The sequence below is a fragment of the Schistocerca serialis genome, chromosome 1 (assembly GCF_023864345.2).
Source record: "Schistocerca serialis cubense isolate TAMUIC-IGC-003099 chromosome 1, iqSchSeri2.2, whole genome shotgun sequence".
Taxonomy (NCBI): Eukaryota; Metazoa; Arthropoda; class Insecta; order Orthoptera; family Acrididae; genus Schistocerca; species Schistocerca serialis.
The window spans coordinates 1,171,988,115-1,172,014,661 of record NC_064638.1 but is presented as its reverse complement, the minus strand read 5'-3'; the positions used below and the strand labels follow the sequence as shown (position 1 = coordinate 1,172,014,661).

Below are 26,547 nucleotides of genomic sequence, written 5' to 3'. Positions count from 1 at the left end.
CACCTTACGGTATGTGGCGGAGGGTACTTCCAGCACCACTACCTTTTCCTTTTTACTCCATTCCATTCGCGAATGGCGCGTGACAAGGAAGATTTTCGGTAAACCGACGTATTAGCTCTAATTTTTAGGATTTTCTCGTTGTGGTCAGTTCTCGAGATGTATGCGGCAGAAAGCAGAGGGCTATGCAAAAAGAAGGAACAGATTTCAAACATAATTCCAGACTACAAAAGATAGAAACACAAGTCCAACGCTCCTGGAAAGAGGAAAGCTCAAATTTTAATGCGTTCAGTGAGAGCATCGTGTGTTACACGACAAATGTCAAAATGGTGGCTTATTTCCTGCCACACACGAAGCAGCTGGCCTCTCGTTATCGCATTCACAGCTTCAACAATGCGATGTCGCAGAGTTTCCAGAGAAATTCTCTAAGCACGTCCGACGTTACCTGGATGATGCCATTCCAGGACGTTGGGTTGGAAGAAGAGGAGCAGAAGATGATGAACTTCATCGCTGGTGGCCTCACACGTTGTCACTTTTATCTGTGAGGTTACGTAAAAGACAGCGTTTTTATCCCCCTCTATTCCTGACACCCTTGAAAGTCTGCAACATCGCGTTGCTCAAGCCGTGAATTCTATAGCGAGATACCAGCTGCTTCGTGCGTGGCAGGAAATGAGCCACCGTTTTGATATCTGTCGTGTAAAATATGATGCTCACATCGAATACGCAAAAATTTGAACTTTTCTCTTCCCAGGAACGTTGATATTTGTGTTCCTATATTTTGTAGTTTGGAAGTTTGAATGCTGTTCCTTCTTCTTGAAAAGCCCTGTAACGTGTTGCAAGGTCTCTTCCCGGAACATACTCTGACGGAATTTGAATAGCACATCTATCCGTGATGCACAACGCCTTTCTCGCAGCATCAGCCACTGGAAATTGTCGAGCATTTCCGTAACGCTCTCGCGCCGACTCAAAGATAGCGTGACGAAAGGCATCGCTGTTGGATTCTCTCTACCTTTTCTATTAACCCAACCCGGGAAGGATCCCAGACTGGTGAAAAATACTCGATAATCGATCGAACAAATGTTTTGTTAGCCACTTCTATTGTGGATAAATTACTTTTCCTTAAGTTTCACCCCATCAATCCCAGCCTCGCATCTGCTTTTCCTACAGTTTGTTTTATTTTTTTATTCCACTTTAGTTCGCTACTTCTAAGTACTTTAGGGCGGCAGTGACTGTTTACAGCGATTTGTCACCAGTAGTGTGGTCCATGAAATGTATTCGCAGTTGCGAATATTGACAACCATCAGCTGTATAGTGGAATGACAAGAATAAACATTTGCGCCGGAGCGGGACTCGAACTCGAATGTCCTGCTTATCGCGAGCGGTCGCCTTCTCATTTTTTTTCTCTTCTCTCTCCATTTTGTTCGGTATTGTCCGTTGCGTTTGGTCTGGGCGGACGTCACAAGACATACGTTCAAGTTGATCGTTGATTCCTTTACTCAGTTTTTTTTTACTACAGAGAGCGAGCAGCCCTCTGACCGAACACGCTGAGCTACCGTGCCGGCAAATATGATGATGGACACACAATATCCAGTCCCCTGCCGGGAATCGAACCCGGGCCCCTCGCGTCTCATTACGCTATCCGAGGACGACTCAGCAGGACCCAAACTTCCATATGGCGTCAGCCACGTGTTTACAACTTGCACTAATACATTCATTATGTACTGTATATTCCAGTACAGGGGAGGCACTTTAATTGAAAGTCGCTTGCCTGTTGTCGGCGGATAAATACGGTATTCCAGTGTGCTGTTCAGAAGTGCGACGCAATATTCATTCGGACATGCTTCGTTCTTTTTAACAACACAGGCGCTGCGATACTAGTATAACGATACACTAGTGGATTCTTAGTCCATTTATGTGCACCACGTTACATTTATTTTCGTTCAAGATCAATTTCCAATCTCTGCACTAATCATTCATCCTCAGGAGGTGTTCCTGCAGTTCGTTTTGGTCTCCTGACGTTGCTACCTTGCCATGGACAACCGCATCATCTACGACAACCTCCTGGAACTTCCGACGATATCCAGTAGATGATGTTCATACAGAATGAAGCAGAACTGCACCGACAAACTGTCGTAGATGACAGCATGGACGTAAACAAGGAAAAGACGTGTAGTAAAAATGAGTTTCAAAACGCACACCTTAAGAGCTACGAGAAGTTGTTCATCTTCACTACTGTGAGATGCAGCTCTTCTACTGAATGCTCTTAGCTTTCGGTATTATGAGAGGTGGTAAAATTAATCGAAAACACAAAACAAATGAGTGGTACACACGGACCCTAAAGCGCGCAATTTAAGAGCTGTGGGCACTTATGCGTCGTCGCTACCATTAAAAGCATCTATTCTACTACTCACAGCTCTTAAGGTGTGTATTTTTGAGCCCACTTTTACCACTTTTTTTTCTTCCTTCGGTCCATACTACCGCCTCTAAAAGTTTGACAGTGGAGTTCTGGTTCACCTTATATGACGTAAGCAGTAATGGTCCTATGACACTTCTTTGGGGTACTCCTAAAATTACCTTTACGTTTGTCGATTTTGTTCCGCTAAGAGCGACCTGCTGAGTTCTTTCTGCAAGTAAGTCAGCCTGAATCGTCTAACAAGTCTGGTCTGATGCTCGCTAAACTCAATGTGGAGCTGTACCACACATCTTCCTGAAGTCAAGGAACACGGGATCAACCTGGGTGTCCTTGCCTTTCGCATCTCAGTTACTACATTTATACGGGCCTACCAAATCCGGTTTTCATAAATAGGTTATGCCAATACTGCTTCTGGCTGTCATGTAACACACACACACACACACACACACACACACACACACACACACATACACATACATTCACACAATCAAACACACCTCATGCACACATGGTCACCATCTCCGGCAGCTCGGCCCATCATGTGTGCGTGAGGTGTGCTTGATTGTGTGAATGAATGTGTGTGTGTTTTCTTTTCTGCCGAAGGCTATGGCCGAAAGCTAATGTCTAAGTGTCTTTCAGTTGTGCATGTCTTCAACTTACCGTGTCGTCTTTACTAAAGTAGCAACGTTAACTTTTCTTTATAGCCGAGCGGTCTCAGGCACCTTGTTACGTGCCGTGGGGCTGTCCCCGTCGGAGGTTCGAGTCCTCCCTCGGGCATCGGTGTGTGTGTGTTGTCCTTAGCGTAAGTTAGTTTAAGTTAGATTAAGTAGTGCGTACGCTTAGGGACCGATGACCTCATCAGTTTGGTCCCATAAGACCTCATCACAAATATCCAAAATTTTCTTTATATTGTTGTTATCCCAACCAGAAGTTTCCATTGTATAATTTTGTAAGCTGCCATATTCAATCTATATTTTACTGAAGAAGGCCCTCGCACGCAACCGGTGGCTAGTGACTGAACATTTGCCAAATCTGTGCGCAGGAATCTGACTGCGTCTTTCCTCGTCATGAAGTCTTCTAACCATTCTAAATCTCTAGTACCCCGAAGCAGAATAATACTTGAAGAGTGATAACTTGGCATTTCCTCAACACCATTAATGTCGCCGAGTCAATAAAAGTTTCGAATGCATTAATCGGCGTGGATATGACATTCAGACACCTCTTCTTGTACAATCTTATCGTCCTTACGAGTTCTTTGACGTCCGTGGTACTCTTGCCTTATTAAAAACTTTGCGAAGGTACTGATAACATTAATTCATTGCGCTGACGTAATAGGAATTGCTGGTTTCCGGACTCCATCCGAGTAGAATAACTGACGCACGTGACGCAGATATTCGATTACGCTACCAAAACCAATTAATGTAAATGCGACACCAAATAATTGGCTCCAAAATTCTGTTTTCGTCATACACGTCACATGTAGCACGTAAAAGAGTCGAGTCTTTTATTGATAAGGCACATTACACTATTTCGCGTTGCAACACGAGCACCGTATTTCATCGCGGTGGGCTGCAAGATCATTTTGCGGACAGGGCGGCTGATGTGGCCCCGTGGTCTGGTGTCTCCCCATAGCGAGCGCCCCTGGAGGAGTTACAGAAAAACAACTGCTGGAAAAAGACGCTTTCCCCACGGCTGGAAAATCCAGCCAGCCGCGACCACTGGCACGTATCCGGTGTCCGCCCTGAAGATTGCAGCCACGAAGGGAAGTACCGCATTACACGGGGGGTCTTGCCAGTGGATGGTATGATCATTTCTGTCTCCCCAGCAGATGTTTCCGTTTGGAAAAAAATGGCTCTGAGCACTATGGGACTTAACATCTGTGGTCATCAGTTCCCTAGAACTTAGAACTACTTAAACCTAACTAACCTAAGGACAGCACACACATCCATGCCCGAGGCAGGATTCGAACCTGCGACCGTAGCGGTCACGCGGTTCCAGACTGAAGCGCCTAGAACCGCACGGCCACACCCGCCGTCTTTCCGTTTGGAGTCCTTATTAATTACGGCGGTGGCTCAATGGTACAAAGGAGTAAATGCTGTTAAATGGTTAACAGGACACACTGTGTACTACATCAACTGGTTAATAGGACACACTGTGTAGGCTACTACACCCTCCTAAGTACACAAGACAAAAAAAGGATGCATATGTTATTTACGTGACAGTACAGCACCACATGATCGAACGGGCAACTACAAGGGAACTTTTGCCAATTTATTGAGAAAAACCAGTATGTAAAATGAAAATAGAAATCTTAATCGAGCAGCAGTTATCAACGCCAGGAAAGACATACACGCCCGGTAATATGTACACTGTTGAATTTTACTTATTTATTTTAAACAGACCTGTGGAAGAAACACTGGAATGCCGACGACGACAGCGATTAACACTAGTACCTACGCGAGAATGTTTTGCGATTTTACATTCTTGACTTATATTTGCAGTTATGAGAGAGCATGTTTTAGTCTCCTTTCAGGCAGATTAATGCTAAAGGCGAAGAGGCGTTTACGTTAGGTGCTGTATGTAAAATGTTGCGAATTCAATTTTCTTCCAATCCTTTACTCATTTTAACGGACATACTTTAATTAGGGATACATAAGAAGCGAAAACCATGCGTAAGAGCGTGTGAAAACAATTTATTTATTTATTTATTTCTTCCGTTGTATTTCCGTGACGCCAACCTCAAGAAGAATAAAGATTTTCATTTCCATCAAAGATGAATGCACACGAACAAGGACGACGACAAAAACTGCATCGAAGAAAAAAAAAAGACAAGAAGAATTAGTTGTAAAATGTTTCAGGATGTTTCGGGGCTGCAGCCGTATTACATAGACTTCTTGCCACGATATTTCGGCTGACAACCAATCAGTCATCTTCAGGTCTTCAGGTGAGTGTTCTGTACTGGTTCTCATCGCAAACTTTATACCAAAAGTTGGCGCGGCGGCATATGAGCAAAGGCAACCGCTACATGAGAGATTTCTGTCGAGTTTTGCGCGCTGTGAAGACATTCTATGGCTTATTCTGCCTTGGAAATATTAGCCTCGACGAGATCCTTCTGCGAATCAATTATTAATGAATCGCAGAAAATAACTTTGGCGGAAGATCTTATTAATCATGGTGGCGGCTTTCAAGTGTATAACACGTGGACCTGCTGATTTCTTTAATTTCTTCAGAAAGAACACTATTTATCACTAACGTCCATCTAGCGACAGTTGATTTAATCAATTTTGACATCTGAATTTTAACTCGGCGAGCCCGCATTCCGACAGAGAGCGCGCATTTAGTATGACCATCACGCATGCGCCTGCGTGCCATAGATGAAGCAATATCGGGTGTGGGCGCGAAACTCTACAGAGGTCGATAATGTAGCGGCTGCCTTTCCGCATGCGTCTCCGCGCCAATTTTTAGTATAGAGTTAGCGATGCGAACTAGCAATCTCCAGTGCTAATCACTCATCTGAAGATGGCGGAATGCCTGTGACCCCAAATGCGGTGGGAAGAGGTCGACGAAATCCGGCTGCAATCCCGAAACTTCATGGAATGCTCTTTACGCGGGGAAAACTTTAAAATATACGAAGTTAATGTATTTCTATATTCTTAGGATTTGCATCTATCACTTATCGCTTCTTTCACCTCTGGCAATGTTTGTGGGAGTGAATAATTCCGAGAGTTGCACTGTGGCTCGGAGTCCCCATCAAACTGTTTCTTCCCCCTATAACTGGCTGGGCAAGTTAGTTGAAAAGTCGGATGAAGGCAACAGCATACAACGTCCAACAGGACCATGCCCAGCAAAGCACTGCAGTGTTCAAACCTTGACGCCAGGTTCACGTTACTATCAAAAAATGGTTCAAATGGCTCTGAGCACTATGGGACTTAACATCTATGGTCATCAGTCCACTAGAACTTAGAACTACTTAAACCTAACTAACCTAAGGACAGCACACAACACCCACCCATCACGAGGCAGAGAAAATCCCTGACCCCGCCGGAAATCGAACCCGGGAACCCGGGCGTGGGAAGCGAGAACGCTACCGCACGACCACGAGACGCGGGCACGTTACTATCAAGTATGCGAGACATCAGACATGGTACAAATTCATAGGCGCGCTGCTAGGATCGTAACAGGCCGGTGTGGCCCATATAGTGGTGTAAGAGAGATGCTTGGGAAATTTAAATGGGAATCGTTGGAAGAAAGACGACACAATTCCCGCGGAACCTTTTTGTGTAGAGAACCCACATTCGAGGCAAATAGTGTGACGATTCTGCTGCCAACGTCGCATACCTCGCGTAAGGATCATGGGAATGAGATGAGAGACATTAAGGCCCGGACAGAGCCATATAGTCAGCCATTTTCCGCCGTTCAGCACGCCGATACAATGGAACGTAAAAATCTCTAATATTGATACAATATACCCTCCGCCACGCACTGCACTGTGGCTTGCGAAGTATACAGGATGAGCAAGAACTCTACTGACAAACTTCAGAGATACGGACGAAAACAAGGAAAGAATGTCTAGTAAAAACTGGATTCAAAGTGCGTATCTTACGAGCTGAGTGCACTTGGTCATCTTCGCTGCTGTAAAATACCGGCCGTATCGAATATCGGGCTTTTAAGGCTTTATAGCATTTATTACATTCAACTTACGCATGCGCACGCATTGTATCCTGTGCCTTCCGTTAAGCCGTCGGCACACGGACCGTGCTGTCGAACGTTAACGTTGAGCGTGCCAAGTTCAACGTGCTGCTGAACGCTCAGGAACGATGCGACTTGTGCATACGGTACTTGGGCCCCAACGTGCCATACGCGATCGCAACGCGCTCCACCGGCAGTTGAGGGATGTTTCTAGTTCGTAAATCACACTGTTTACTCAAGGGGTGCGCGTAAAATTCTTACGTTAGCTCTATTAAAAAGCACATTTCCTCCTTCGTCCACGAAAAGGGAAGTACCATGTCCAATCAATAAGGACACAGGCTTATAAAAGTTCCATTACAAACAGTGCGGTACAAATTTGGAATACGTCTCCGCATAAGATAAACATTATTTCATCATTCCCACATTTTAGTAAAACCCCAAGGTCAGTCTTACTTGATCACTGTTCCTACCCAGTAGCAGAATCGTTGCAACATGTGAATTACGAAGCATAAAAGAAAAAGCTTTATACAAGTAGCTGTCCTGTAGATTAAGCCAATCGAACAGTCATTCCTCAAAAAAAAAAAACGTGAACTTACATTTACATAATATCAAACATTATAGTATATATTTATATTAAACTAATAATAAAGTACCAGAACCTAATAAAAACGCGGACGTTAGGAAAAAAAATTCGGCAGTGGCAAAACGTGAACCACCGCCCCAACACATATCGCAACAGCGGACCGTGACGCTAGTCATTACACTACACCAACAACTGCCAAGCTATATATAACAATAGTATCTTCCCCCTTGCTGAAAACGTTAATCGTAGATTTGTTACTAATTGAAGTTTAATTATAACAAATTGCACCAAGAACACTGCGTTTTGGGTCGATCTTCAGTGTGTCGCTGCCTGCAAATAGCTTACTCTCATAATACGAAAGTTGCAATAATTCTTTTGCCACGAAAATGATATTTCTCATTATTTTATTGGAACGAATCACACAGTTAACAACGGGCTTTCCTGTGATTCTCAATTTGCTTGTGCTCAGAAACGACATATATACATATAGGCTTGAAATGAATGCCAATATGGCGCTTCACGACTCTGTACTGAAGGGAGACGGCGTGCGTGTGACGTAGGTGGCGTTGTGCCATCTCATTGATCAACGCTCAGAGGCACGCTCAGAATATCTGATATGGCAGATATTGCTCTGCACGTTCGGAAAGACTCCCGAACGTGCTATTCCACGCTATAACGTCAGAAACTCGGCACGCACAACGCTCAACGTTCGGATGCACGGTCCGTGTGCGGACGGCTTTAGGAAGCGCTAGTAGCAAAGATGGCGACTAGTGATGATGGGGTCCCATACTGCGAGGAGTGTAGGGGACGATGCGGGACACCCACACCGCTGTACTAGTCAAGGTCCTAGCGTAGGTGGTTTGCCTCCGACCGTAATGGGGATGAATGATGATAATGAAGACGACACAACAGCACCCAATCATCTCGAGGCAGGAAAAATCCCTGACCCCGCCGGGAATCAAACCCGGGACCCCGTGCTCGGGAAGCGAGAAGCTATTTGTGTTTTATAGTTTGCAAGGGCTGAGTCTGTTCTTATAGAGCAACGTCCTTTCCGTATTAAGTTCCACTGCACTCCTCCAAGTGATAATAACATCTGGAAACACCGGCTGTCTTTGGAAAGAGAAGAGTATGGGATGAGTGTTCAGCGAGTGGGATAGTCTTTCATGCGTAGCCCCAAGAAATCAGTTCGAAAGGCTAGTAGTGAATTAGCAGTTCCAGTGACGTCTGTGTGGAGACTTAAGGAGACGCTAACAACTACGTCATTATCGTTTGCAGTTGTTACAAGCTCTAAAGCCTAGAGACTACGGTTTACTTGTGCCAACGAAATGTTGCTGCATTAACACGAAATTTTCTGGACCGCTTCGTCTTCAGTGGTGAATCCACATCTCACTTAAGTGGGAGTGTGAACACACATAATATAAGCACGTGAAGTTAGCAAATACGCACGAGATGGTACAATTGCAACGAGACTCCCCTAAATTCAATGCTTTTCGTGCTATATCTCGGCGGAAAGTTTATGGGCCTTTCTTTTTCGGTGAACCAACTGCAACTGGTGTTTCTTGTCTTGACACACTACAGCTATCGCTCTTTCCTCAGTTGGAAGAAGCTGAACTACAGTACTTTGCCAACAAGATGTGTGCCGCCTCGCTGGCATACATCAGTACGCGAATGGTTAAACGACGTCATACCCAACCGCTGGATCGGCCGCAAGGGGCTGAATGACAAGACCTTCATTTGCATGGCCTCCACGTTCACCGATATGACGCCATGCAATTTTTACCTTTGGGATTCACAAAGGATTAGGTGTACGTGCCTCAACAACCAGCTGATCTGGCCCTCTTAAGAAACAGAACTGAACCAAATGTTGCAACAGTTACTCCAGACACACTGATCAAAGTTTGGGAAGAATTCGCCTATCGATTCGGTGTGTGCCGTATGACGAATAGCGCTCTCACTGATCACTTGTAAAAAAACTCTTTGAGTTGATCTTTCATTTGCTGTGTTATTAACAATTGTAAGTTGAATGTAACAAATGCTACAAAGCCTTAAAATAATTTTTTCGGTTCTTCGGTCCACCGTACCTCCTCCCAAAATGTGGGAAATGAAGAGCTTAGATTAAAAGAAATGTGTTTCACACTATCCAACATGAACAAGTGCTCATAGCTCTTGACGTTGACTACACATTTTACAGCCTATATTTACTGTGCTTTTTTCCTTGTTTTGGTCCACATTACCATCTCCGAAAATTTGTCGTTGGAGTTCTGGTTTACTGTATATAACTAATCTTTTATCACAGTAAATATGGCCATTAACGATGAACCAGTAGAGAGAGAAAGTGATATTCCATTTTCGAGAACTGGTGCTGTAGACCCGCTGTGTTAGAGGGTTGGGTTGGGTTGTTTGGAGGAAGAGACCAAGCAGCTAGGTCATCGGTCTCATCGGATTAGGGAAGGAAGTCGGCCGTGTCTTTCAGAGGAACCATCCCAGCGTTTGCCTGAAGCGATTTAGGGAAATCAAGGAAAACCTAAATCAGGATGGCCGGACGTGGGATTGAACCGTGGTCCTCCCGAATGCGAGTCCACTGTGCTACCACTGCGCCACCTCGCTCGGTGCTGTGTTAGAGAATACTCACGCTATCACGAATGTGTACCTAGTAGGCCACCTAATTTATTTCCGTTGACGAACACTAATCATAAAAACATTATTCCAAGGCCATCGCACGCAGCTGTTGATCATTAACTGATAGGAGCCCAAATGCCTCGCGATAAGCTCTCTCCTGCGTATCGTAGTGCTCGCGCCCGCTGCTAGCTGGATGGCTGGCTGAAAGATTCATCACTTTCCTCATCGACGCGGAGAAGCACGTTGGCCTGCGATCCGCGTGATCAGGGCTTATAAAACAGCGAGAGCCGAGAGCTTGCGCAAACACGTATCCCGAACAGGGTAAAGGGCATTAAGAATAGGACAGAATGAGATTTTCACTCTGCAGGAGAGCTTCTGTAAAGTTTGGAAGGTAGGAGACGAGGTACTGGCAGAAGTAAAGCTGTGAGTACAGGGCGTGAGTCGTGCTTCGGTAGCTCAGTTGGTAGAGCACTTGCCCGCGAAAGGCAAAGGTCCCGAGTTCGAGTCTCGGTCGGGCACACAGTTTTAATCTGCCAGGAAGTTTCAAGAATAGGACAGTCAGCAGATCCCCCTTAGCAGTCTATGTCCTGACGGTGATAATGAATTGTTATTCGTAGCGTAGCGGTATAACAGAAGGCGAAGACTTTTATAGGATTTCAGAAATCGACTTCGTAAGCGGCAACTGTGTCTTTTGGCATAGTGATGTGCAGAAAATATTCCCTTGGAAGATGTGAAAATGACGCAAGCCAATGGAAAATAATATTTTTAGATTGCTTTTTGTTTCGTATATGGTTTTTTTGCCACTGAATAGATACCTAAATTCAGATGTCTTCTATTATGTACAGTTCTGTCTCTATTGGACTTCGTTATTAACTAAAAATTTGACAATAAACTTGTAAATGGCAATACATGGAAATCAAAACAGTCTTTGATCGCAAATTTGTTTATTCAATTCAGTAACCGGTTTTGATCGTTACGATCATCACCAGATTAATTTTTCTCCTTAAACTTAGTAAAACAATCAAATAAAATATTTTTCTATAATTTTCATCGTCACAAAATGTAAAAAACACAATAAAAACTGTGATGAACACTCATGGCGGTGATGTAGGGCCGCCGTTAGCACACTTATCATTCTGATGATCATCATATGGATGGAGACAGGTTACTGAATTGAATAAACAACGTTAATTTTATCAATATTTTGCAGCTTGAACGTGACTGTATTAAAAAAAAAGTAAGTATAAAGAAAAATGTCTTGAGTCTTCATTCACAATTGTTTCGTGTTTTATTAAATTACAACAGTGTAATTTAATAAAACACGAAAAAATTGTGAATGAAGGCGTTTCATTAAATTACACTGATCTGATTTAATAAAACACGATCAAACTGTGAATGAAGGCGATTTTATTCACATTTCCCATGTATTGATTAAACTGACTTTTGATCAAAGAATGTTTTGGTTTCCACTTACTCTCAAACAATGTAATGCGGTTACCTTCAAAGTGATCATGTCACTTCCTCCCCCCCCCCCCCCCCCCCCACAAGTCTTGTGATTGGAACGTAAAGTGATCTAATTTTTCATTATAAACTGAAGTTATATTGAAGCATAAGCATGAAACTGCCTCTTTATTACATAATGATGGTGTATCAATTGGCCTTTCTCTCTTCTATTTAAATCATCAGAACGTTATTGCTCCTTGTGCTCAAGTGACCAACAGTAGTCTCCCATCACACCACCGGCCATGATCAAGTCATTCCATCCCTTTTGAGTCCTGATGACTAGATAAAAGCGCGCACCTCGTTCTTCATAGATATCACCCAAATTTGCAAGGTAAAGATGCAAGTTAACCGATCAAAAAGTTAATCTTGGGGTTTACCAAACAACAAAACTTGTAGAATTTTCCAGCATGTTGTCTACAAAAGATATATAATGTGGGTCCATTTTGTCGCCCCAAGAACCTTGAATAATATCTAAGCTTCCGTCTCACTCACAGCCATATTTTATTCGCAGGTGAATTCCGACATCATTTTTCGAATGTAGAGTCCAATAAACATGCATCCTTTCAATTTCGTTTCTTATACATGAGTAAACTCCTCGCAGAATTACTAGAAATTTCCTCCATCTTTGGGTAAAGATTTCACAAACTGTTTCATTAGGCCCACCTTAACGAATGGAGACGCTAGCATTTTTTTTTCCGTAGATCCATAAGGCTCCTGCACAAAACACTCTTCTCTCTACGCTGCATAGATTTTCTCGTAGGCCAATTTATTTTGCATCGATGTTGAAAGGTTTGCTATCGCGTTAAGACTTGTCAACTAAACAATTAAGAAAAGCTTTATGAATCATACATATTAGATCACGAAACGAAGATTTGGACATTTAAAACTATCGTAGAAAGTGTAGCAACGCATGGAGCAGAAACGTGAGGAATAACTAAAGAATTAAGAGAAATATATCGTCATTGGAGATGATATTTTGTAGGTGTTGCTGTAGGCTGACATTGTGGGGTAAAATTAAAAATGAAGACTTACGTATGAGACTGAACCTGGGTTGGGGTTGGGTTGGGTTGTTTGGGGAAGAGACCAAACTGCGAGGTCATCGGTCTCATCGGATTAGGGAAGGAAGTCAGCCGTGCCCTTTCAAAGGAACCATCCCGGCATTTGCCTGGAGCGATGTAGGGAAATCACGGAAAACCTAAATGAGGATGGCCGGACGCGGGATTGAACCGTCGTCCTCCCGAATGCGTGTCCAGTGCGCCACCTCGCTCGGTGACTGAACCTGGGCACCGCTGTCGTGAATGCAATCGAATCAAAATAACTGAGATGGCATGGGCATGTACGTCAACTAAGTGAGGACAGATGGCCTAAGATGATGAAGGAGTGGATTCCAACTGATAGAAGAAGAAGAAGAAGAAGAAGAAGAAGACGTCCGATAATAACACAGGAAGAGGGAGTCAGAAGAACTATGTCAGTGAGGAATTTGCAGAGGGAGGATTGGGAAGGCAGAAGGCTATGATTGAAGAAACAACTATAATGATGTATTAAATCGCAATAAAACAACAATAAAAACCATAAGAATAAATTTTTCGTCGTTGGCGTATGTAAATACGTGACTGAATGATCAAATATTTCGTAGACATCACTGTAATCCAAAATCCCCACTACATGCATTGGTAGCATATGCAAAGAGAAGTCCAGCGCTCCCAAGAAAAGAGCGAGTAGGTGAATCAGCAGCAATATAAAAGAAGGCATCTGCAAAAATCACGGATGTTGATTCTTTTTAAATATAATCAAAGAACCGCGTTTACGTAATATATATACTGAAAATGTCAGTCGAATAGCAGACGATAACAGAGTTCAGTGCGTTATTACTGAGGACCAAGCCGAGCAGAAATACTTGAAAGCATAGCTTGACATGTCACCAGCAAGCTGACGCCCGATAGCGGATAAGGGCTTCCTGCATGAATTACATGGCGAGGGGAGGGGGGAGGAGGGGAGGGGAAACTGTGGAGGACCTTGTGCAACTTCAGTCAACCTTCGTCCATACTACTTGCAATATGGAAAAAAATTCTCTGAACATCGTTTGTATCCACGAATAATACACACTTGACCATTTGACGTTTAAGTATCTGGAGTAGAAACCCGGCGACCTAATATTCCATTCTATCAATTTGAACTTTAATCACTTCGAAACTGTAGTCAAGTAGAGTGGAGGCGCGGTTGTTAGGGGGTTGTATGTGAAAATGAGCATAACTCGGGAAAGTGCAGATCATTTTCAACCCACGTTCATTAACATATTACACACTGTGAGGAAAGATATGTAGGACAGCAGAAAGGTTGGGAAAGAACTGAAGCTTCAAAGCAAGTATAGTTCTGTAAGACTTGGAGCATTTGTAACCTAACTTAATTCAAATAATTATGACACTGGTATATTGAAACACACTTTACCACTCCTAAGGATGCTGTTTGGGCGGAGAAGGGAGGTGGTGAGAACGGAGAAACATGTGAAGATCGTGATCGGTGCAGTAACACTCTGAAACTACAACGTTGTGGATTGATGGGCTGCTTGACGACAATTTCCATGAGATTTAAGAGAATTCATTCAAGTTGAAAGAATATCATGGAAAGTTAGGTCGCCGCGTTTCTCCTACAGGTAGCTCAAAGTTAAATGCTCAGGAGTGTGTTAGTCTTGGATACAAACGAGTTTATTGATAAGATGTTAAATGTGACTTCATGATTTTTTTTAAACATTTATTATACTCGACTGGTCGTTCTGTTTCCTTTTTCTGTCTGTCAATACGCTAGGACAGATAAGAAACTGTCGGCCACTGTGGCCGAGTGGTTCTAGGCGCTTCAGTCTGGAACCGCCCGAACGCTACGATCGCAGGTTCGAATCCTGCCTCGGGCATGGATGTGTGTGATGTCCTTAGGTTAGTTAAGTTTAAGTAGTCCTAAGTTCTAGGGGCTAATGACCTCAGATGTTAAGTCCCATAGTGCTCAGAGCCATTTGAACCATTTAGATAAGAAACTAGACAACACAGGAGTCGCTAACCGCCAACAAAGACGGGTACCACAGTGCGGGGTGCAGCGGTAATATAAAAGCTGTTCAGGAGACTTCCACAAGGAACTCTGATCGAATATAGTGAAATGCATTTCAAATCAAAGATCGCGATGTGGTGAGGCGCGAATTCTAGCATATTCATATTGTTTGTGCTTAAATTCAGTGGTTATTTACTGTAAATGAGTGCTAAACCAGGTGTAGCTAAATAGCGTGTACGTGTGAATAAGCTGGAAAAGTACACTGTCAGAGTGACTTTGTCGTGGATATCAAGAAGAAGTGCAATGTAACTAATATCATAAATGTAACGATGCTTTCGTTTCATAAACTTTTCATTAAATACATTTCCGTTATTTTCGCTATTACCACGACGCCTGCACTTGGTCCAGATATTGTTCTAATAACACCTGCATCTGATGAAAAGACTGCAGTGGCTCGGAAACTAGTTAATGGTAGAATAAACCATACCAAACTAAAAAAGAAAAAGCGATTGGTTGCATATTCTACCCACATGAATTGTCAAGCAAAAGAAGGAGTTTTGACGATGCTGCGTTGATATAATACGGTTCCCAAAAGATTTTCGTACGTCATCGTTCTCGCACCAAACACACACTACAACAGCTCCACTTCAGATTCCTGCTGGCTTAATAAATGTCGCTCTACTGACCATAACAAGAGGCACCACTTACGTCAGGGACGAAACGTCGTCCTGCCCTGTAGTGGGAACAGCTGCTGTAGTATTGCCGGGACCCTGTGTACCGTACTGGTCAGGTGTAGCCACGGACAGGCCCTAAACACAACTAACTTGTCACAGCTCCCAGGACGATTTGCAGTCGCCATTAGCTCGCCTTAATGGCCTGTGATGGTGTTTGTGATGCATGACGCACAGTGATCAGAAGACGACCAGAGAAAGATTTTCCGCGTTTTTTTGGAAACGACGTCATCTGTAAGGGACGTCTGCTTGCGGGTCTTCCGTTTTCGACCTCGTACTTAGTTGTGCTATTATTCCAGTGCGGGTGAAGAGTATCCTATACATTACCTAGAGACTAAAAGTTATTAATAACATTTTTCCATAGTCCTACAAGCAATCGTTTTTCCCATACTTCCCTTCCGTGAACGGGAAGCATTAACACGTGTACGTCAATTAGAAGCAACCAATGTACTTTTCACCTTCAAAGCATGTATCTATAGATATTCTATGAAAAACGTAAGGCTGCACGTGTCATCTACATCCATTGTCCGCAAGCCACCTTATGGTATGTGGCGAAGGGTACTTTGCGTACGACTCTTACTTCCCTCCTGGCCTGTTCCTGTCCTCCGTTTGAATTTGAATCTCTCTAATTTTACTTTTCACGATCTTTTAGCGAGATATACACGTGACTCTTTCAACAGCGTATGCTCTCCAAATTTTAACGGTAAACCACACCGTGGTGCAGAATGCCTCTCTTGCAGCCGGTGCAGTTGGCTGAGCATCTCCGTCACGTTTCAACTTGAGCTTCGTTTCATCTACGTAATTTACGATCTACGAGGGCAATCCGAAAAGAAAAGTGCATACACCTGTTTATTTCTACAATGGCTTATATCAGTTTACAGCTTGAACATTTAGCTATTTTTCGACATAATCACAATTTCTGTCGATACATTTTTGTAGACGCTGTGGCAGTTTTTGTATGCCCACGTCCTACCACCTCGCCGCCATGCTGTTAATAAAGTTATGAACCTCTTCTTTCGCCTCCTCGTCGCCGGCCGTGGTAGCCGAGCGGATCTAGGCGCTACAGTTTGGAACCGCGCGACCGCTACGGTCGCAGGTTCGAATTCTGCCTCGGGCATGGATGTGTATGATGTCCTTAGGTTAGTTAGGTTTAAGTAGTTCTAAGTTCTAGGGGACTGATTACTACAGAAGTTAAGTTCCATAGTGCTCAGAGCCATTTTTTACACCTCGTCGTCGGAGCTGAATCGCTTTCCGGGCAAATGTTCTTTTAACCTAGGGAACAGGTGATAGTCACTGGGAGCTGAGTCAGGAATATAGGGTGGATGGGATGAGAATGTTCCACTGAAACTGTTGCAGGAGAGCAACGGTTTGCCGAGCGATGTGTGGGCGAGCGTTGTCATGGAGAACGTGTACGCCCTTGCTCAACATTCCTCTACTCCGGTTCTGAATTGCCCGTTTGAGAGACTCTGAAAAAACTGTTCCCTAAGTTAAAAGAACATTTGGCCAGAAAGCGGTTCAGCTCCGACGACGAGGTGAAAGAAGAGGTTCATAGCTTTCTGAACAGCATGGCGGCGAGCTGGTATGACATGGGCACAAAAACTGCCACAGCATCTACAAAAATGCATCAACAAAAATGGTGATTATGTCGAAAAATAGCTAAATGTTCAAGCTGTAAACTGATGTAAACCATTGTAGAAATAAATAGGTCTATGTACTTAAAAAAAGTGGGAGACCTTACTTTTGGGATTACCCTCGTACATTTACATTCACACTACGCGAATCACTGTGAAGTACGTGGCAGCGGGTACTTTTTGTATCACACATTTTCTCCCTTTGCATTCACGGATGGAAAATGAAAAGAAAGACCGCTTGTATTTCTTTGTGCGAGCTGCTACGAGTATTTACCTAATATTATCCACACGATATCTCCGGGATAGATATGTCGGGGGCTGAGGAATATTGTGGTTTCTGTCCTCGAAAGTAGTTCTTGACGTTTTCTAAACACTTTCTCGAGAGCTGTTTGATGTCTTTCATCGATATTTTCGACATTTTGAGTTACACTCCTTCGTTAGTCGAGTAAACCTTTGATCATTCGGATCGTTGTTCTGTTCATACACTCGACGTTCTACATCTACGTGACTGCTCTGCAGTTCACGCGTAAGTGGTTGGCAGAAGGTTCATCGAACAACTTTGAGACTATTTCTGTAACGTTGCACTTTCGTACAGCACTTGGGAAAAGCAAATACTTTTAAATTTTCCCGTGCGAACTCTGATTTCTCTTACTTCATTACGATGGTCCTTTCGTCGATCCTATGTAGACAGGAGTCATCAAATATTCCCGCATTCTAAGGAGAAAGTTGGTGATTGAAATTTCGTCAAAAGATCTTGCCGCAACGAGAAATGCTTTTGTTTTAATGATTGCCATCCCGACTCACGTATCACATCCGTAACACCCTCCCCTCCCCTTTTACCGTGATAATACAAAACGAGTTGCTCTTCTCTGAACTTTTTCGATGTCCTCCGTCAGTTCTGTCAGATGCGGATCCCAACACGCGCACGAACACACCGGAAGAGGACGGACAAGCGTAGTGTAGGCAATCTCCTTAGTAAATGGTTCAAATGGCTCTGAGCACTATGGGACTTAACATCTGTGGTCATCAGTCCCCTAGAACTTAGAACTACTTAAACCTAACTAACCTAAGGACATCACACACATCCATGCCCGCGGCAGGATTCGAACCTGCGACCGTAGCGGTCACGCGGTTCCAGACTGAAGCGCCTAGAACCGCACGGCCACACCGGCTGGCATCTCCTTAGTAGTCTGTTGTGTCTTCTAAGTGTTCTGCCAATAAAACGCAGTCTTTGGTTCGCATTCCCCACCACTTTTTCTGTGTGGTGGTACCAATTTAAGTTGTTCGTAATTGTAAGGCCTAGGTATTTAGTTGGACCAATAGCCTTTGAATTTGAGATATTCATCGTGTAACCGAAATGTAACGTTTTTTTTTTTTTTTTTTTTTTTTTTTTTTTTTTTTTTTTTTTCATGAAAAGGACCTCAGGCTTTTTTTTAACTGTTTAGAGCCAATTGCTCCTTTTCGCTCCATACAGACATTTTGTTTAAATCGTTTTGCAACTGGTTTTAATCTTCTGATGACTTCTTTACTGGACGGTACATGAAAGCGTAACCTGCAAACAACCTAAGTAGAGTGCTCGGAGTCCCTCCTAAATCGCTTTTAGAGATTAGAAACAGCAGGTTACCCATAACACTACCTTGCGGGACGCCAGATATAACTTCTCACTTACTCGATCACTTTGCGTCATTTACTACGAAGTGTAACATTCCTGACAGGAAATCACGAGTGCAGTCGCACAACTGAGACGATATTCCTTACGCATGCAATTTGATTATAAGCTGCTTGTGATGTAAGCGTCGAAAGCCTTCCGGAAATCTAAAAATATGGAATCTTCGTGTGAATAAAGAACTAGTTATGTTTCACAAGAACGATATTTTCTGAATGCGTGCCGACTACGTGTCGGTCGATCATTTCTTCGAGGTATTTCATAATGTCCCTAAACAGTATACGTTCCAATACTGTACTGCAAACTGACGTCAGTGATATGAGACTGTAATTCGTTGGGTTACTGCTAGACCGACCTCATATGCATCCCATACACTTGAGAAGAATTCAGGTACGAACCATTCATTTGTTTTGTACGCAGTTTCATCTGCAGATATCTGCACCCCCTCAGTATCTTACCAATGAATCGTAACCTGCCATTCTTCTACCAACAGCTGTGGCACTTCGTTTCATACCTCTACATGTTGTTACTTCCCAACGTTTCTATGGTATCACTTGGTTTAATTGTCACTTATTAATCCTGTAGTAAAAGGATATCACGCGTTAACGTTTCGTGAAATGCAAAACTTTGCAGTTCTGTGAAATGAGAGCTATGAAAAATAGTTGCCAGTCTTTGCGCCTTTCTGATATTTAGTTAAGATGATTTTCAGTCGAGATACAGGATATTACTTATAAGTTTTCTATGTGGGCAACCGCAGCTTAATCTATGCATAGTTAAAAATCTTTTTTTAAAATTTTGTGGTAAAATCTTCTTTAAAAATTTGCAAGTCCGCTTGTAGCTGCTAATCCTCGGTTATTGTGGAATAAAGGTACAACCATTTTCGCAATAACGAATCTAAGCTTCAGGTTAAATTTGGGTGGATTACGCTAATCCATTAAACCAATACGATCTCCCACCGTTCTATAAGGCACCCATTCTGGTATCATGGATCTTACAACATCCATCAATAATCTTAGATTAATTACGGATCGTCACTGAGGGACATTCTAATTTGGACCAGTGTTGGAACTTCATAAATTTAGATAACACTGTTAGTGGGGCGCAGTGATCTGGTGCTATACTTAGGTTAAACCAACAGTCGAGATCCCAATAAAATTTGTTTATTACAACCGGTTTCGGTTTATATTAAAGAAATCCTCAGATTTTTTTGGGTGCCCCATCGCTGGTGTTGGTGGCTCCTCGCTTTTTCACCTGACACCACGATCGTACCGTATTGAGTGTACGATCGTGGTATCACGTGAAAAAGCGAGTAGCCGCCAGCACCAATCAAAGTGGGGCCCAAAAAGTCTGATGACGGCTTAAAGTAAACCGAAACAGGTCGTAATAAACATATGTTATCGCCATCTCGACTGTTGTTTTAACCTAAATAATATTGGAACTCCTGATAGTACTTAGAAAAACAGCTATCACGGCTGCGATGAAGAAATGATGGTAACGTGTGCAGAGGCAGTCGCTAGTAAATCATGGGCACCATAGTGGTCAGTTTCCGTTATGGCTTACTATTACTAGCTGCTGCTTCGGCACACGACGTTACCATTTCTTCGTCGCAGCTGTGATAGCTGTTTTTCTAAGTACAGGAGTTCATCTTTGGTCCAAATTAGAATGTCCTTTAGTGACGATGCGTAATTACCTATGTTTTAATTACTTATGGTCTTTTCAACATCCACTGCATATTGCATTTGATGATGCAGCCGGCCGAAGTGGCCGTGCGGTTAAAGGCGCTGCAGTCCGGAACCGCAAGACCGCTACGGTCGCAGGTTCGAATCCTGCCTCGGGCATGGATGTTTGTGACGTCCTTAGGTTAGTTAGGTTTAACTAGTTCTAAGTTCTAGGGGACTAATGACCTCAGCAGTTGAGTCCCATAGTGCTCAGAGCCATTTGAACCATTTGATGCAAGGATATGTGTCTGATAGAACGTTCGTAGATCGCACTGGTGTAATGGCTTAATGTAATCCAGCCAAATGGTACGATGATTATCGCGAAACCGGTTGTACCTTGATTCCACTTTAAACGAGCATTAACAGCTACAAAAAGACTCCAGAAATTTTTTGGAAGATTTTACCACAAAAAATTTTAAAAAGTTTTTTAACTATAGGTATTACTTAACGTTTTACCGGATAGACTTTCCTCTCAGTTATCATCTACGAAATAGAGAGATTGCAACTAATACTACACGCGAAAGCATTAAGTTTCGATGCAATTTTGTTTTTCCAAGGGAATGTATTTTCGTTAGAAGGCGTCGATGTGGAGTTGAATCAAAAGATTCATATTACAAGGGAGGATAGGATTAACTGAACAATGTTATGATTGCAAGAGAAACGATCTTAACTGATTAACAGTTGTTAAACTGCGATGAGATCCTAGGAAAATTTCGTTTCTAATACACTAAATTTTGTAGAGCTGAAATACTTGAGTACAACACTGCGACCATCTGTAGCAATATTTGAGCGAAGGTAGCACCAAAAAATGATTTAAGGGCATAACTCTCCAACCAAAGAAGCCATTTTCGTAGCGCTGCTAGTTGTTTGGCAAAAAAAAGAGCTGTCAATGATTTATGGAAGGGGAACACCAGAACTCGACAAGAACCTTAATGGCGAGGGGGCAGGAGGGGGGGGGACATACGTGGAGGGGACACACATATGGTGGTGCATGGTCGTCATTTCTTTCTGCTATGCAGCAGTGTTGCACTGTAAGATACAATCTGAACTGCTGCAAAAAATATTAGCGCCCAGGCAGATAATATTGAACTGTTTCTCACAGACAAATAGCATACTAATGCACATGATGGTAATCGCTTGCAAGTAATCTCTTTCTCAAATCTGAAGGGTGAGCACATGCAGTAAACGTAAAACCGATCTGGATCTACGCGTACAAACACTGAGCACAGTCGCAGGTAATTCTGACTCTTACTTTCAATCAACAATAAAGAAAAAACTAAACTTTTGAAGCGCGAGAAAAAGTACATTTTGTCTTATCTACGATCAGATTCTACTAAATGCTCTAACTTCATATTCTAAGCACAACTTGAAGCCTCTCCACTTTGCGTGGCAGCGTTCTATGTCACTCGTGTCCGACATTCAGAAGATGCTTCGCGACAAATAAGTCTGTATGACATGAAGAATGTGGTTCTCTTAGCCTCTGACGAGTATTTTCCTGCGAAAGTGAGCTGCCCGGCGCGACAGTATTTCACTAGTATAATAATATCTCAATAACAAACAAGAAAAACAGAACACTTCTCTTAAACGACCAAAACGCTGTGACACTGGGACGGTACAATCTTTAAAAAGAAAATCATCTCTATTAGGGGCCAAAAATATAGTTCAGTGAGTGTGACGGAAAAATAATTACTAAGTAAAGAAGGGAAAGGCGTTCTGATGTTTCCTCGAGTTACATACATTCGACACTAGATTTACCGAAACTGATTATTGGACAACACATTTCGAAAGTATCGTGTCGATGGCTAATCAGCGCGCTACTGAAGAAATGCCGAATACATTTAGTCGTAATTTGTTCACCAGCGACAAGATGAAAAAAAAAAAAAAAGAAATATGACTCCCCGCCCCCGCTTGTCACCTCCTTCCTCCTATATTATATCCTACACATTAGTATTGCGTCAGAAGTGACTTCAACATTCCTGCATACGTCAGCTGTAGTCAAAATGTTTTCCCTCAGAAAGGGGAATGCGTAACAACCTCCCTACCAACACTTCTGGATAATCGATCTCTGGTACGAATTACCTCAAATGGCTTCAACAGGTACTCAGATTCACTGTAACTCTGAAACGCAGAGCCATGCAGAATGACACATTGTCGTTGATACAACAATCGATGGTGACATCTCAGACGCTGCCTGCATCCCTCTAGAGCACAGGTTTCCAAACTTGAGGTAAAGGCACTGAAAATACTGTTACTTTGAGGGAACACATTGTTTATTTTGAAGTTTAGTAAACTTATAAAAAATGATAAAAACTAGTTTCATTCAGTGAACACCAATGTTCCACGGAACACAGTTTGGACAACACTGCTGTAAGAGTCTAGACAATATTAACAGAAACTAATATGCAAGAAAAACTACGTAATACAATATTATTAAGAAAAAATACTAGCAATTGTGGACAGAAAAGTTCGTAAAAATCAAGTAGGCCTACCATAATTTTAATTTATCGTGTAATATTTAAAAATTGTCTAGTTTCTAACGTTGATGGAATATATTAACTTGTTTCCTCAACATGTTTATGCATGACCACATATTTTGTCATACAAGATCGAAACATCGCCCGTATCGGTTTATGAACGTTGATGACAATGCAGGAGTCCATCACAGATCGGTACGATCCTGTGCACAATAAACCGTTCTTCACGAACATAATTAAGATTGACGATTATAAGAGACAAGCAGATAAATCGCTAAAATCATTTTTCCTCCCAGTATTCGCCACTGGAAGCTAATCTGGAATCTAACCCGGCACTTTGGAATTTACCGTGGTAATAAAACACACCATGCGGTACTTTTTCCTCCCCTTACCAGCGGAAACTGGCGACGCAAATTCTCCTCATTAAATGAGTTCGAACAACCCACCTGCCGTTTCCGCCCCCATCACACGTTTTTAAGTACCGCTTTTCCGTTCAACACAAAAAACGCAAAGTATGAGAAGTAGGAGCCGCCTGAGAGAGGAGCTGACCCTTGCCGCCGCATAATGTGATCAATTCGGACAACTTGCGTGAAGAAGTGCACACTTACTTGAAAATGTGCTGTTGCAGAAACGAAGACACTGACAGTCTTCCCTATGTTTCTTCTCGAATTAGCGCGCCACTATTGTGTGGTGCCGTGCGCAGCGCGAGTGAGGCGCCTTGCCGCGGCGAACTTTTATAAGTAACTGAAAACTGACGCGGAGGAAGTCCCTCGGTCGTCGCTCATTGGCTGACGGTTCCGCCGCCAGGTGGCACCACGGTCGTTGCGTAACAGCTAGGCGCCAAGAAAAGCTCGCACTTGATCAGTGGCAGAGTGACCGTTAACATCGCGCTTCCCGAGAGATACCGTGTCAGCCTCCGGTGCGTTCAGTGAACCCTGCTCACAGCGAGCTTAAGAAACTGGAGTCTTTCTGTGAGGTTCAGTGCATAGCGATGCCACACAATATTCCGAAAGAACAGTGCATTGTACATGTTTAAAAAGAGTTAAGAAAAGACTACTTAGTTTTATTATTGAGAAAAAGTGTGCCAAAAACTTTTTTTCCCGTGCTAGGTGCTATTACTGTTGTTACGATATGTACGGACACCGTACGCTGTGACGAAAACATTGTACCGGTATTCTACTCGACCACGTTGTGAAGCTCGGTGTAAGCCGATCCGCAAGCACGAAGGCCATGGCTTGACGGAAAAATGATCCTGATGTGTAACGTAGTGTTTTTCATCGCTCGGTTGTATTTAAACAAAGGAAATGACCTTTGCACTTTTTATATTACGTTATATGCTTGAACCCACAATATCATTCATTAAAAACAACTCCCATTTGACTCAGTTTTGTGTGATGCATGATCCGATTTTGCATATTAATAATTATTTATGTTCGATTATTCCAAACCTTTACGAAAGGAGATATTCGTGCATAAGCCAAACACACTTTCGAGTATGTAATTTGTTTTCGTTGTGTGTTTAAAAATATTTGGACCCATGTATCTCCTAAAAGGCCATTGATCAGTGATAATTTAAAATTCTGCAAGTGACAGGGGGCTTCCGCCACACACCGTTGGGTGGCTTGCGGAGTGTAAATGTAGAATGTAGATTATAGGAAGACCTTTTCCGCCGTTAAGGCCGGTATTAAACTGGCATATTTCTTTGTCAAAGTTGATATGTCAAATATTTATGTCAAAGAAATTTGATGGTGTAATAGGGAACTTTGTCAAAACTCGCCTGTCGTCAAATAAATATGATCAAATCTAGGGCCTCGCCGTAGATTCGAGCTTAAAAGTCGTTCGTCTTCTGTTCAGTGCAATGTGAAATGTAACCGCTTGGAGCGCTGGCATCACTACAGTAATTTGACGTCTCGTGTTTGTAAACATGGCTCAAAAGTTTGTGTGTTCCTTGGACTCTATTTTTTTATGAATTTCGACTATGGGGGGGGGGGGGGGGGTGAGCAAGAGGTACAGTGCATGCTATTAATTGTGTGTTGATGGACAAGTGGAATATGCTGCAGGCGACATACGTCTACAGTCACTTTAGAGATTATGGTGCAAGGTCTGCATTAAGCGTTGTGCTTTAATAGCTATTATTGACATCATCCAGAAAATGTTTTATAAAAGTGCACATTAAAGACCGGTCGTTGTGCTTACCTGCTTACCAACGCACTAGGAGAAACGGGCACATTTAGCTATGAGGCTAAATGATTCTAATGCAGCAACAATTCATCGTAACGTAGTTCACACCATCATCTCTTAACTCAGATGGCAGTCTAACATACAGAAAATCAAGGAAGAACTTCAAGACGCACGTACAGACCACTAGGATCCATCCAGCTTGTCCATTACTTAATACCTATGCCAATTTCGACAAATTTCTACATTTTTTCTGAAAAAAGTTTAATTATGAGGTGAGCATGAATGTCTGTCTGGGGAAACTGCTGGTTAGTGTCAGTATTTCGTATAATTATTGACCAAAAGTAAAACTTTAAAATGGTGTCCTAATTTACTCATTAAGAGGTAGAATCTAGGGTTAAAGGTTTTGCACAGTTAAGACAGTTATTACAGGTTAAAACTGTAAATATGTATTGAGGCAGCGTAATTCACAGAGCACATACTGCATAAACTATATTTGTCCTGTATTCGAGAATGAGAGTACTCAGCGAACACAACAAACTTTTCACACGGTTTTGTATTTGTTTTACACAGGAGAGTTCGATTCTTTAAAGAATCCTTGGGAGGGGGGAGGATTTACTGCTTATATCTCCATTACTTCAAGTGCGTTAACGCCGTGATCTATCTGTGGTGGAAATGGTTCCCACCCGATTTAACACGGACACCGCCCTGCTATCAGAGGTAGAAGAAAACGAAATTGACCAGTTCATTACATCTAGTTAATAAAACTGTAACCACAGGAAAATAAATAAGAAAATAAAAGAAATATTCTGCCACAAGAATTCAATGACTAAAGAATGAAACTGTATTACAAAAAAAGAGTACTAAAAATTAAACTGAAGACTACAGTGAGTTCTCTAAAGCTTCAAAATTTAAAATTCTGGTGTAAACATACAGGGCAGTAGTGATCCTTGCAAGAATTAATCTACAACTTTGATCTCAGAAGAAAAGCGTAGGCCATAGATGTGAAGCTGATGAGAATTTGGATGTTTCCCCACCAAACATAAAGACGTATCAGCTCGATATACTTTGAAGAAGGCCAGGAAATGTAATGGATACTGACTAGTACTCCTTGTACCATGAAATCTCAAAATTAAAAATTATTTCGTCGTTCACACTTAAGCTTCCCCCCCCCCCACATCCCCACTAGCCGCGCTGTTCTGTAGGTCTCTCCTGGCGTCCCCTCGTGGTGATTGTCTTAATACGATAGATATCACAAAGGTGGACCAGAGGTAATCACACATGCATGTGTTCTCCAAACAGTATA

General features: G+C 42.6%; 1 protein-coding gene across 2 annotated transcripts in view; it reads right to left on the bottom strand.

Annotated features, from left to right (window-relative positions):
• The window catches only part of LOC126459643 (uncharacterized), a 132,375-nt gene extending 108,579 nt beyond the window's left edge, over positions 1 to 23,796 (bottom strand). For both annotated transcript variants that reach the window (XM_050095874.1, XM_050095875.1), the window contains exon 1: positions 23,672 to 23,796. The gene's annotated coding sequence lies outside the window, so the exon portion shown is untranslated. The remainder of the gene's footprint in view (positions 1 to 23,671) is intronic.
• Between the last annotated feature and the right edge of the window lie 2,751 nt (positions 23,797 to 26,547).